At 44.9% G+C, this 13,878-nt stretch overlaps 1 protein-coding gene across 1 annotated transcript in view; it reads left to right on the forward strand.

Annotated features, from left to right (window-relative positions):
- The first annotated feature begins 788 nt into the window (after positions 1-788).
- Positions 789-13,878, forward strand: part of LOC117419764 (plexin-B2-like) — a 92,917-nt gene continuing 79,827 nt past the window's right edge. Inside the window, exon 1 of the mRNA XM_058985495.1 lies at positions 789-1,172. The gene's annotated coding sequence lies outside the window, so the exon portion shown is untranslated. The remainder of the gene's footprint in view (positions 1,173-13,878) is intronic.

Consider the following 13,878-nt stretch of genomic DNA (forward strand, 5'->3'; position numbering starts at 1 on the left):
TACAATCCCTCACAATGTGTCACTCTCCAGATACACCGGATTACAATCCCTCACAATGTGTCACTCTCCAGATACACCGGATTACAATCCCTCACAATGTGTCACTCTCCAGATACACCGGATTACAATCCCTCACAATGTGTCACTCTCCAGATACACCGGATTACAATCCCTCACAACGTGTCACTCTCCAGATACACCGGATTACAATCCCTCACAACGTGTCACTCTCCAGATACGCCGGATTACAATCCCTCAAGAAAAACCGGCACAATATGGCAACTTTTTATTTTAACAGTGTAATCATTTCTTTGTGTAATCAATAAAAAGGGGTATAGTTGCCAATCCACACATCTAGACGTGTCCCTTTAACCAATCTACCACCACGACCACCACAGTAAAACAAACACTGCAACACAAAAGCAAGGCTTAAACTCATGAGACATCTACTAGAATCCTCGCCGCCGCGCTCTCTGTCTGCATTTAATCTCAAAAAACAAATGACATCTTTTTAAGAATTACACTGAAACCGCAACCAGAACCGCCACACACACTATCTATACAGCACCCTACACTGCGACCTCGGGCAGAGAGAAAACAGACGGCTGCTTCGCACTGGGAAAAGAATGCATTAAAAGAAGGAAAAGAAAAGAAAGACAAATCGCTTGGTGGTTTTTGTTTTCGTCGTTTCCCCTGCGCCCCCTGTGTAAACCGATCTCTGCTTGGAGTCAGCGTTCTTTTGTAGAAAAAGAGGGAGGAGGATAACCCCCCCCTTTTCTCTTTCTCCCTCCTCTCCTCTCTCATTCTAGAACATTGCTTTCTCGGTTTCCTGTTGGCGATTGTGAGCCCGAGCGGATGTGGGTGGCTCTCCCAGGTGTGCCCGTGAGCTCGCCGATACAGTCACACACACCTGAGCTAATCATGTGATCCCTCACCTCTGGGGTGGAGTAGAGAAACAGAAAATAAGTCTTTTGCATTCTTTTTTTTGTAAGCATCGCCCCAAATCGTGGTTTCTAGAGCGATGTTATGCTGAGCAGTTTCAAAGGGATTTGATCCGTATTTTATTTTGCTATACGAAAGCGTAACATGTAAACTTTCTTCCTGGATTCGTTTTTCTCTTTCTTGAGTTTCATCCAGGGGACCGCGGATTAGCTAACTTCTAAACTTCCCAGGTAAGACTCTCTGTATTCGTGCGCTCATCTTTGTTTTTCTCTTTTGTTTTCTCTGTGTTATGTTTCTGGACGAGCTGACTGTGAAACTTGACTCTGGGTTTGCAGATCTAATTGTTCGGTTAAGAAAACCAGATTAGTCTCCACCGGGAATGGGAGTTAAAGGCGTTGCGTAAAAAGAATAACCAGGTACAAAATGGATACGCTTCTCAAAACTGTTAATGAGAAACGACTGCTGTGGGCACAATGTGTCACTTTTTAACACGACAGTTTAGTCTTTTAAGTTTGTTGAACTAAACTATTGGGGTATGGCCAGCAACAGCTTCCCCCCCTCCCCCGAAAAAAATAAATACTTGGCAAAAATGAATCCCTGTTACCCGACTTCTACTACAGTGTGTCAGAGTTCACATTCCCAGCCATGTAGCTGTTTTAAAAAGGTTTACCAATACAGGTATAAAAAATAATACGAATTAAGTTCCGTCCATTAAAAAAAAAAAAAAAAGAAATACCATTGATTTGTGTTTCTGACGAGTTTCAAATGTACTAGAAAGTATGTTCCCTGCTGCCGTATGCAAACCAAACAAGTGTCGAATAAATGAATAAAAGTTAAGATTTGGACTTCATTGTACCGGGCTCGCTTCTCATTTTACGGGTTGGAGGAGTTCTGTCTGACTCTGTTTATCATACAAAATAAAGTATTGCAGTGTGAGAGGTGCTGCCCTCAGAAAAGGGGAGCGGTACCTCCCTGTTCAAAAGCGACGGACGAAAGAAAATACAGTAATAACCGGCTTGGTATTAAACACCATGATCGGTTAGACAGGGTTTTCACTAAACCATGGGAAATGCTTTATCTGTTGCGAGACTGTTATTAAGCGCTACACTATTCGTGAGAGGAAAGCAACACGTGACCAGCAACCTGTAAAAAGTTTCTTTTTTACATACAAACCAAACGGGGGGACGGGACGGCACGGCACTTACTATTTATCATCCTTCTTATGCCGTGCCATTTCCAATCCCCCTTTAAAATTGAATTGAAGAAGTGAACGGACTCTGACCCTGTGTAGCGCAGTGAAGTGAAGCGCTTCCTGGCGAACTAGAATCGGGCTCGAGTGTGGCAGGTTAAATACAAGAATAATTGCTCGCTCGCTTTATTTATTTTTTAAACACAAGAAAACAGACACTACTGTATAGACTTCAGAAAAGCCGTCCAGCATCGACCTCCTAGAGGGGTCAAAGTACCCCGCAGTGGAGGTCAGGGAAGCAGCAGGGAGCAGGGACCCCACCCCATTAAGAAGAACCGTTTCAGTTGTATCTGTTTACATAAGAACATAAGAAAGTTTACAAACGAGAGGAGGCCATTCAGCCCATCTTGCTCGTTTGGTTGTTAGTAGCTTATTGATCCCAGAATCTCATCAAGCAGCTTCTTGAAGGATCCCAGGGTGTCAGCTTCAACAACGTTACTGGGGAGTTGGTTCCAGATTCCCAGGATTCTCTGGGTAAAAAAGTGCCTCCTATTTTCTGTTCTGAATGACCCTTTATCTAATCTCCACTTGTGACCCCTGGTCCTTGTTTCTTTTTTCACAAAGCCCCTTGACACTGTCAATACCTTTTAGAATTTGGAATGCTTGAATCAGATCACCACGTAGTCTGAATGTAGTTAGGCACAGATGAATGTTGTATTGAGTACCTGTACAGTCTACATACTGATGCGAGACCACTGCGGTCAGTAGAAGAAATCGGATTTTCTGCCTGTATCCTTATGTGTCCCTCAGGGGTCAGATCTTGGACCTCCTGTTATTTTCTATTTCTATTAATGAAATACCTGCTGACTGCAGAGTAAGTTCTGCACACATGCGAATGACACTGTGGGTTATTACAGCTCTGACAATGTCTATGATTTAACTGAGGCACTACAGAATGACTTCTTTGAACTTCAAGAGTGGTTTGATAAAAACGGTTTGATTTTTAAATGAAAAAAGACAAATATCATGTTATTTGGTTCAGAGAAAATGAATCAAGTTCCAAATGATGATAATTCCAATTATATTATTGTTACTTGTAATAATACACCTTTGGAGAGATTTGATACTTTTAAATACTTAGGTGTCAATGTCGATACAACTCTTACATTTGAAAAACACATCAAATAAATATGTAGTAAAACTGGGATTGTTGTGTGGTCAGCGTCATTGCTTACATTTTACATCATGGTTTAAATGAGCGAAGCAGCTTTTGTTTTCTATTCTGGACTATTATTATTTGTTTATTTAGTAGACGCCTTTATCCAAGGTGACTTACAGAGACTAGGGTGTGTGAACTATGCATCAGCTGCAGAGTCACTTACAACAACGTCTCACCCGAAAGACGGAGCACAAGGAGGTTCAGTGACTTGCTCAGGGTCACACAATGAGTCAGTGGCTGAGGTGGGATTTGAACCGGGGACCTCGTGGTTACAAGCCCTTTTCTTTAACCACTGGACCACACAGCCTTCTATAATCTGCTCCAGGAGTTTACCTGTGATTGCAGCTTACGAAATCTTTGTGGAACCAAATACTTCAAAGTACTGATGGTAAAAAGTGCTGCTGGAAGGAAATCTTTTGCTGCAGTTTCAGATTGGAATGCTTGGATCAGAGTCTTCCCATCGTCAATTAAAAAATGTGTTGTTTCATTATCTGAAGAAGCCCTGTGTGTGTGTGTGTGTGTGTGTGTGTGTGTGTGTGTAGATGTGTAGATGTGTAGAGTTTGAAATGTGGTGTTTCATTATCTGAAGAAGCCCTGTGTGTGTGTGTGTGTGTGTGTAGAGTTTGAAATGTGTTTTCATTATCTGAAGAAGCCCTGTGTGTGTGTGTGTGTGTGTGTGTGTGTGTGTGTGTGTGTGTGTGTGTGTAGAGTTTGAAATGTGGTGTTTCATTATCTGAAGAAGCCCTGTGTGTGTGTGTGTGTGTGTGTGTGTGTAGAGTTTGAAATGTGGTGTTTCATTATCTGAAGAAGCCCTGTGTGTGTGTGTGTGTGTGTGTGTGTGTAGAGTTTGAAATGTGGTGTTTCATTATCTGAAGAAGCCCTGTGTGTGTGTGTGTGTGTGTGTGTGTGTAGAGTTTGAAATGTGGTGTTTCATTATCTGAAGAAGCCCTGTGTGTGTGTGTGTGTGTGTGTGTGTGTGTAGAGTTTGAAATGTGTTTTCATTATCTGAAGAAGCCCTCTGTGTGTGTGTGTAGATGTGTAGTTGTGTAGATGTGTAGTTTGAAATGTGGTTTCATGTTTTTATGAGATTGTAATGTGCTGTTGGACGCCGTTGTAAAGAAGCTAATTGTTGTAAATGAGATACAATGAAAGAAGGGCTAGGGGTCCGAGCCCTGGCCAGAGTTATAATGCCATGGTAACTCTCTGTCTGGCTTGCTTGTATAGGTAAACTGCAGTGGTATTGGTATGGGATCAGCAGCATTGACTTAAACAAAACCAAAGGGTTTCCACAGCTGTTGTGACAAATCGAATGGCACCTAGTTAAGCACACCCTGGGACTAATCAGGCTCCTGTTAAAACTGGGATGGGTGAAACTCCGATCTCCATCCCTGGAGAGGGATGCTGGTGTTGAATACACTCTCATTGGAGTACTGGGGAATGATGCATTCCTGCAGTAATGGAATGCTAGTCCAATGATGGGCACGTCAAAACTAGCCTGTGCTTATTGGTTTTGTTGTCATTATGCTGGCATGGGTACCAGTCTCAGAAACTCTAACCATGGGGAATGGCTGACGTGCTGATCTCTCTCCTCTCATGATTTGTGCAGAACCCCATACTCAAGTACTCTAACCTGCCCCTGCCCTCTATACTGTACACCCCAGTCATGCTTCATCTGCACCCCCCCCCCCCACACAATGTAAACAATCCACCCCTTCCCAGAGGATTATCCCATTTAAATCATGTTAAACAAGCGTCCTCATCACTGTGTATGGGATTAGGCAGAGCTCAACCCCAGCACCGGCTCTCCGGGTTTGTGCTGTTAACTCAAAACTAGGTTGGGTCATTAAAACCAGCCACCTGTTCTGTGAACCCTTGGGCGTGTAGCACTGAGTTCTGTTCGTGTTTTAATCCGATGTATTTGGTTTCACATATCGCTGCTGATCGTTCCTTGTATTGAATGAAGCTTGCTCTTGGGGTATACATTCTGAGTCCTCTAAAACCATGTCTGTTGATTTAATGGTGAGCTCAGGGGTTAAAGCAGTCCTGTTTTGGAAACAGACATGTGTACTCTGACCAGCCTTTGACTCATCGAGTTGCAGGAGAGTTAGTCAATGCTGAGGAATGCTGCATTGCAAATCCTGTGCAGAAGAAAGGGAACAGGGATTAGTGGAAGAGGGCAGCATGGCCTGGAGCCTCACGTGTCCCCATACTCCTCACTAAGATGGCAGCTGTTTGAATCGATGTGAGGATGATACAGGGTAGCACTCCAGCTTCATGCCTCGCTGCCTGCTTCTGAGGAGGCCACACTGAAGTGAGCGGGTGTGTGTGTGTGTGTGTGTGTGTAGGGATGATTTGGACAAGTACAGGGATGGAAATAAGAGTCATATTGTATAGCAGTTTCATCCATTCCAGTTTTTATTACAAGCTTGATTAGCCACAGATTATAGGTAACAAACTCAGGTTTGTCTTATTAAACTCATAGTAGAACCAGGAATAGATTAAACTGCTATGCAATAAGAGTCTTATTCCCGTCCCTGAAGTACCATTTTTAACTCTGGACACTGCAGCCCTGTGTAGATGTCACTCACAATGACAGGCATCGTGTGCAGTCTACCAAAACGAATAAACCCCCTAAACACAGAAGCAGAGTTCCTGGGCCCCGGGTCTTGGTTCTGCGCGTTTCTGACTGCAGTGGAGTGTGTTCAGGTATGTCTCGTCTCCTGTTCATAGGCAGGTTTTGAGCTAGTCCAGTTTTTACTGTTGGGGGAGGGTGATTCAGCCGCAGGTTCAGGTGTGACTCGGCTGGTCTGCACCGGCTCAGAATGGGATTTGTGTTTTCACTGCCAGCCAGCTATAAGGCAGGCTTGCTGCCCAGGCTGTGTTTCACAATGGAAATCTTTGAAGTGGGTGATGATGATCATGATGATATCTCAAAAAGCCCAGTGAATCGGTTCACAGGAATGATGATTGTACCTGTCTGTGTCGTGATCACTTGTTGGGTCAATGTCTCCCGGTCCTGTCCCCTCCCTCTGTGGTTGTAAAGAATTCCGTGGAACCTTCTGAAGAATCCAGGAGGAGGAGGAGGGGGGGGGGTCAAACGTCATCCACCAGATGACTTTTTTTTTTTTTAAATCAACAAATAACTAACTAAGCTACAGTCTCCAAGGAATAGAACCCTATTTACTTTGCTGTGGGAAATGTCTCCTCATGCTAGCCTGGGAGTCGAAGAAAACCATGATACACACCGCAGTGTGAAGTGAAGGTAAACACCTGCTGAAGTTCAGCATCTCGCAGAACAAAGACTTGTTGGGAGCCTCTTGAATTCATCAAAAACAAGGCAGGCAGATAACATCAAAACACTGCCTTCCCTCAGTTGTGTGTTTTTTTCATATTTTTATTTCTTGACTTTTTTTCTCCAAGCAGAAATACTTGCACTTTGATCCATTCCTGGTTTTACTATGAGTTTAATTAGACACACCTGAGCTTGTTACCTATACACTGGGGCGAATCAAACTCCTTGTAAAACCTGGAATGGATGAAACTGCTGTGCAATAGGAGTCTTCTTGCCATCCCTCACATATTAGAATGCACTGCTATTTAAACCAGTTGAATAGACTCCCTTGTCCCCACCCCTCATATTTTGCCCCCGTACCTCATTCTGGGAGCTTGAAGGTGGATCAGGTGCAGGGTACCAGTGTGCTGGGCTTCAGCTACACTATAGACAGGGAGACTGGCTCCCTCTCAGTCCGTGTGATTAGACTGCAGTGAGTTTCAGCAGCACATTCCTTTGCGGACGAACAGTAAGTTCCAGGAATCTCAGCAATGCCCATTAACAGAGCTGCCCTGCTCCAGCTGGGTCTGTCTGGGAGCATGGCCGTGTTCACAGCCAGGGCATCGCACACTACAATAATCAGAAGTTCCTTCCTTGAAAGAATTCTTCCTTTCCTGCAATCAAGTGATAGGCCCTATCTTGTGTTGCACAATGTCTACATAGGGTCTGTAACAAACAACTCTGTTTTATTTTTTTTTCATTATCGGTTGCAATTGAAATAATCTGACAAACAATTCTGTTAAGAATCACTTGCAGGTCTCAAATTGTTGTTTTACAAGCGCATCTACACTAAACACGTCCCCGGATGTATTTTATTTAGAGGAGTTTACAAGCGCATCTACACTAAACACGTCCCCGGATGTATTTTATTTAGAGGAGTTTACAAGCGCATCTACACTAAACATGTCCCCGGATGTATTTTATTTAGAGGAGTTTACAGCACTGGGGAATCTGCCATCTATCCTTGATTATCCTGAAAAATAAGTGTTTGATGCAGACCACAGGAATCCCTGGCCCTGTAAAATACTGCACAATTCTACCGCTGCGATTTATCCTGACTGGGCATAGGTCTGTCAACTAGACCAGGGTGTCCATTCCCAGTCCTGTACCATGACGCACGTCCACGTGTACTGTACATGCTGTGGATGCAGGTCATGGGGACTCTTACTTTTCCCTGGTCCTGATGGCTCTAATCCTGTTTATACAGACCTGATTGTTTGTTGGAATGTGAAATACTTTCCTAATAGACTGAGAAGTGTCTTAGTTGTACTCGGATTCTGTGTAGATTGTGGAACCTTTAGACTCTCACTGAATCCATTTTTCCACTGGCTGCTAGTGCTCCCCTCCAGGCCTGAGTGGATCAGTGATGTCACAGAGGCCAGTGTGTGTGCCTGGTGACAGTCTGGGATCGGTGATGTCACAAAGTGGCACGCTGAGCCACTGTGATCACAGAGCCAGACACTGAGCTGTGTTTGAAAGCCTGGGTGCTGTGTCTGCTGTTCAGTCATGGGGAGGGGCTTGTCACTGGACTTCATCTGGTTTCAACAGCGTATTCCTATTCAGTCCTATCTTGATCAGAGATCTGCCTCCTGGCTGGTTGCAGAGGTGTCCAGGAAAGGATCAAACAAAGCAAGGCAGGATCCGTTTTCAGCTCCAGATTGTTCTGGCTCTGACGTTGGAATGCCAACAGATAGGACTGATTCCTTGTCGTCTTCTCTTTCATTTCTTCTTTGAAACCTTAGATAGTCTGATATTTGTATTTTTAAAATATTTATTACATTTCAGATCCCTTTTTAGGAACTGAGATGTTCTTCATGTCTAACTGCCCCCATCTGATTCCCTTAACAAGTTAAATGAAATGAGATGTTCTTGTGCAGAGCCATGTCTAAGCTGGTGTTAGGGACAGTGTGGCGTCTGTTCGGGGATGTAGTTTCGTTGTGTGTTGTGTTTGTTCATCGGTGTGTGTGTGAGACTTTATAGAGGAATATAAACTAGGTTAAATCTGTGTTGAAGAGAGTCATTGTTTGCAATGAGTAAACTGTGCCACGTCACAGAGGCAGAGGAGAGACTCCACCTGAAAGTGAATCTAGGTCAGTAATAATCTGATGGTAAGTTATAAAGAGAAACTCCAGTGGGACTGTGTCATAATAGGAACACAGAGATTCTATGTGGGACAAGCAGCACCTTGCTTTCCACGACCGTCCCTAATCCAAGTAGTGACCGGGCCCAGCCTTGCTTAGCCTCGGATCAGGGGAGAAGCAGCCCTCCAGGAGGTGTGCCTGTGGGGTTATACTGGGGAGAAGGTCATTGAAGACATGTTCAGACAGTGCCTTGGAGCCATGCATCTCGTTTCCCAAGGAGATCCCATCAGCAGGAGCAGAGTATGAGTGAAACCCATGTAGTCGCAGTGCTGTCACAGTAATTGTGCAGTGCAAGAAAAGGTTACGCATCCTGAGTGAAAGGTGCAGTTTGTGATCCCCAGCTTCCACACTGTATGAAGGCATGCTGTCCATTCAGTGAGCAGACAGACCTGTCGAGGATGTTGTATGAGCAGGGCTGGCTTAGCTCTGTTTGAAATCCTCCTTCAAGGATGTTGTATGGGCAGGGCTGGCTTAGCTCTGTTTGAAATCCTCCTTCGAGGATGTTGTATGGGCAGGGCTGGCTTAACTCTTCTTGAAATCCTCCTTCGAGGATGTTGTATGGGCAGGGCTGGCTTAGCTCTGTTTGAAATCCTCCTTCGAGGATGTTGTATGGGCAGGGCTGGCTTAGCTCTGTTTGAAATCCTCCTTCGAGGATGTTGTATGGGCAGGGCTGGCTTAGCTCTGTTTGAAATCCTCCTTCGAGGATGTTGTATGGGCAGGGCTGGCTTAACTCTTCTTGAAATCCTCCTTCGAGGATGTTGTATGGGCAGGGCTGGCTTAGCTCTGTTTGAAATCCTCCTTCGAGGATGTTGTATGAGCAGGGCTGGCTTAACTCTTCTTGAAATCCTCCTTCGAGGATGTTGTATGGGCAGGGCTGGCTTAGCTCTGTTTGATATCCTCCTTCGAGGATGTTGTATGAGCAGGGCTGGCTTAACTCTTCTTGAAATCCTCCTTCGAGGATGTTGTATGGGCAGGGCTGGCTTAGCTCTGTTTGAAATCCTCCTTCGAGGATGTTGTATGAGCAGGGCTGGCTTAACTCTTCTTGAAATCCTCCTTCGAGGATGTTGTATGGACAGGGCTGGCTTAGCTCTTCTTGAAATCCTCCTTCGAGGATGTTGTATGGACAGGGCTGGCTTAGCTCTGTTTGAAATCCTCCTTCGAGGATGTTGTATGGGCAGGGCTGGCTTAGCTCTGTTTGAAATCCTCCTTCGAGGATGTTGTATGAGCAGGGCTGGCTTAACTCTTCTTGAAATCCTCCTTCGAGGATGTTGTATGGGCAGGGCTGGCTTAACTCTTCTTGAAATCCTCCTTCGAGGATGTTGTATGGGCAGGGCTGGCTTAACTCTTCTTGAAATCCTCCTTCGAGGATGTTGTATGGACAGGGCTGGCTTAGCTCTGTTTGGGCTCTTCCAGGCTAATGATAAACCAGACTCTTCTGGTTTATTAGCCTGTCCATCTGTCCCTGTGATAGATGGACAGGCTAATGAACCAGAAGAGCCTGTGGCTCTCTAGGACCAGGGCTGCCCCCCCCCCCCCCCCCCACCGGGATAGACGGGCTGCAGGTGCCTTCACCATGTTTCCTGCAGGACAGTCCAGCTCAATATAACTTTCAGTGGGATCCAGGCTTCTACCCAGATTACACCACTGAGGCTAGCTGTCAAGCTGAGATTCAAACCCAGATCTCCTGGCTTCTAAGCACTGAGACACTCCACCCCTGTGCTGCTGATCAGCTGGCCCCCCTTCCTCCCTCATGGTCATGTTGTTGTTCTGCTTTCCAGATGAAGCTGTTTGTTGGTTAGAGCTGCATCAGGCAGCCTGGGACTTTCCTGGAGTCTCCGGTGAAAGAAAGCTTTAGTGTAAAACCCCCTGCTGCTGTTTTTAGTTGATTATTTCTGGAATGTTTTCTTTCCAAATATTCCATTATTGGGAAAGAGGCATTTGTGGATTGTACCTAAGCAGCCGCCCTGGACCCTGTAATTCACCTTGCCTCCGGGTTTCTCCAGTAAACTGTCTGAGTAATGACACGGTCTGGCGGGCAGCTGACTTCTCTTCCAGTGCTGGGAAAGACCCCTTCAGGAGCAGGGCTGCATTTTCATAAACAGCCCTGGTGGTTTGAGGTCTGCGCTCTGCTGGATTGCACTCGGGACAGTAAGAAGCTGCTGATTCCAATGATGACATACTGGAGGAAAACTGCAGAAGGGTTAGGTATGTGTTTGCCAAAAGAGCAGATCAGCAGAGAAATGAGGTTTGCTTTCTTTCTTTGTGTCATCCATATATAGAACAAGCGGTGGTGGGTTATAAGACGCCTATACACTTCTAATGGCAAGCGTTTTGACTACAAGTTTTTCTCGCGGTCTTCAGATGTTCATGTGAATGAATGCATCCCCCGGTCTGGTTTCATCAGTACTTTGTCAGATGTCAGGCTCAGCTGGGAGAGATTATTTCTGCCCTGCCCCCTAGTTTGGGAACTGGTTTAGATCAAATATAAAACTGTAGCGTGGTAGATGTGTGTGATGTAGTGAGTCGAAGCGTGAGAGTGTGCGAGGAGCAGAGTGCTTATCGTACTGGGAGTCTCAATGGCTTCATACTGTACTTATTATCCCAGCTAACCCATAGCCACAGGGTGCACCAGCATGGGTAAGTACAGTATAAATACCGGGGCAGGGTTCTGAGCTTTTCAGCTTCCTCCAGACCTTATCTGTTTAGCTGAAAAGCCTATGTTTTGATTGATTAGTTAATATGTATTTTAAGCCATACCGGTGTTATTCTGGTGTGTGTTGAAGGCAGATTGAGCCAGTCTGCAGTGCAGCAGCTGTGTGCAGGGCTCCTCCACTCACAGGAAGCACACTGCTCAACACAAGCGTGTGCTTGATGTGTTTAAATAGAAAAATCTGTGGGTGGGGGTGCAAGACAGATTCAAATAGCCTGTCTTATTGTCTGTGAAACCTGTTTATTTCAAGGAGTCGGGGTTAGTGTGTTTAAGACGTTTTTATAAAGAGAGTCTGAGCTGTACCCCTTTCCCCTGGAGATTATGGACCCTTTTGAAGACTAGTATTCAGAGTAAAACCATTTGAATGGTAAAAAGCTGATAAGAAACGACTCGGAACAAAAAGCTGACTTTAAACGTCACTGCTGTAATGTGATACTGGACTGACTCGCTCCCCCCAGAGTGGAATAAAAGTCATATCCCATGACACCACATCCTGGCTGCATACTTATGATAGCAAGATGTCTTGGTTAAACAATTTAACGTTACATTTACTCTTTATAATAGACACGTATATTACTGAGTGGAGTTCACTGGTAGGCTTTCACTTAGCAAAGTAAATAGCAGGCTTGTCATTGGCAAACTGGACACTGGTCCAACACCAATCAGTATTGACCAAATCCATTGCAGTCCTTGTGCGTTCATTCACACCAAATCCATTGCAGTCCTTGTGCGTTCATTCACACCAAATCCATTGCAGTCCTTGTGCGTTCATTCACACCAAATCCATTGCAGTCCTTGTGCGTTCATTCACACCAAATCCATTGCAGTCCTTGTGCGTTCATTCACACCAAATCCATTGCAGTCCTTGTGCGTTCATTCACACCAAATCCATTGCAGTCCTTGTGCGTTCATTCACACCAAATCCATTGCAGTCCTTGTGCGTTCATTCACACCAAATCCATTGCAGTCCTTGTGTGTTCATTCACACTCGAGCTTTGACAATGTTCAGCGCAGGTTGTGCCCTAAACCACAGGTTCTGTCTTTTTCGGCAGCCCTTGTGCATTGTCTGGAAACAGCGTGTGCAGTGTGTGTGTTTGTGATGGCAGTGCTGCTCAGTACTACCTGCTCCTTCAGTCCGCACACTCTGAAGCAGAGCTGCCAGCGGACTTGCACCCCTTTCCTCTGATTTCCCAGCGTCTCGCTTGCAATATGAATGTGTTTGCATGTGTTCTTCTTGATTTCTCGTATGTAATCCAAGCCAATCTGTCTGTTCTGAGTGCCTGAGTACAGGCTGGGACAGAGAGACCCGAACTGCTTACCTTAAAATGTGCAAACAAAAAAGGAAAAATTGAACTCAAAATGAAGACAAAATAAATCTTCTGTAAAACAAACAAAACTATCAGTCTCCTCAGTATGTCAGTTTCATGAGTATCATGTTGAATACCTTCTGGTTCTTTTATTGCATTTTATACTTCTGTTTAGATGCTGAAGCTCGCTCCAGTCGGACCAGGCGACCTACAGCACAGCTACGAGGATGCATTGGTGTAGTGTTGTACGCGCCGTTACTAATATTCTCAAATAACTGGAAGTCAGGAGCAAAGCATTCCCAGCACAGTAAGACAGGGGCAGTAAGAATAGCAGTAGAAGCTCATTTTGAGGTGTTTAGACTCCCTTGTCTGTGGTGTGTGAGATCCTGCTCCCAGGCTTGCAGGAAACGCACTTTCATTGCAGTCAGTTAAGAGAGATAATACCTGTTGCCAGGGAAACCACATTCCGTCACTTCTGCCACACCGATGGGATTTGGGTGTTCCATCTCTTGCTGAGGCTTTTAAAAAATAAATAAATACTGAGCAGTCTGACCAGAAAACATTTCTCATACAACTTTTTTTTTTAAAAAGCGCTCCCTTGTTGTTTCACAACTTAATCAGGTTTCCAAATATGTCTTTAAAACTGCACTTCCTGGATGAAATTGCATTGCAATCCCGAATAGCAGAGTTTGGTTGCAGTTGTGATTTTGATTTTAATTCTAGCATTAGAATTTATTCATAAGGAATAGCTACTGCAGTTAGGAGCTACAGAGTGTCTCTATGCAGTGATGTGTAGGTGACAAATCAATGGGCACGGCGTGTGGGGTAAGCTTTCTATGCAGTGATGTGTAGGTGACAAATCAATAGGCACGGCGTATGGGGTTTGGTAATTGATATAATAGATGCACTCTCCGAACATTTGGGAGTTTATCAGGGGTCATCTGGGATTTCCTTCCTGAACACAGTTTTTTAAATCTCCACCTATAGCTCAGCTGGTTTGGTATATGGACTATGCACAGTCTCTGGCTTGTCAGTCTCC

Source organism: Acipenser ruthenus, chromosome 14, assembly GCF_902713425.1.
Source record: "Acipenser ruthenus chromosome 14, fAciRut3.2 maternal haplotype, whole genome shotgun sequence".
Lineage (NCBI taxonomy): Eukaryota > Metazoa > Chordata > Actinopteri > Acipenseriformes > Acipenseridae > Acipenser > Acipenser ruthenus.